Below are 366 nucleotides of genomic sequence, written 5' to 3'. Positions count from 1 at the left end.
ACACACACACACACACGCACACACACACGCACACACACAAGGTCACGATGGGGTCCGTGGGCGAGTCCAACGGGTCGCGGCTGCATTCCAGTATGAAGGTTTGTGTTGATACGTACGTGGCGGTGCTGCGCGGCTGTCTGGGCTCCCAGCCGGCGAATCCAAACACGGAGGGGTCAGGACCTCGCTGGATTTGTTTAACGCCGAGATAGGTGTCACCGCGGCGGGGTTACAGCGCAGCAGCGCCAGGCATAACTGGCTCCGGAATGACAACAAACACGGCCGGAGTGTTGCTCCGGCTAATTTGCTGGTGTTCTCCCAAAGCTTAGGGCTTAGCTGACAACACTGGACGTTTAACTCAATCAGTGT

Source organism: Etheostoma spectabile, chromosome 17 (genome assembly GCF_008692095.1).
Source record: "Etheostoma spectabile isolate EspeVRDwgs_2016 chromosome 17, UIUC_Espe_1.0, whole genome shotgun sequence".
Classification (NCBI taxonomy): Eukaryota; Metazoa; Chordata; class Actinopteri; order Perciformes; family Percidae; genus Etheostoma; species Etheostoma spectabile.
Note: the sequence above shows the minus strand (reverse complement) of the source record.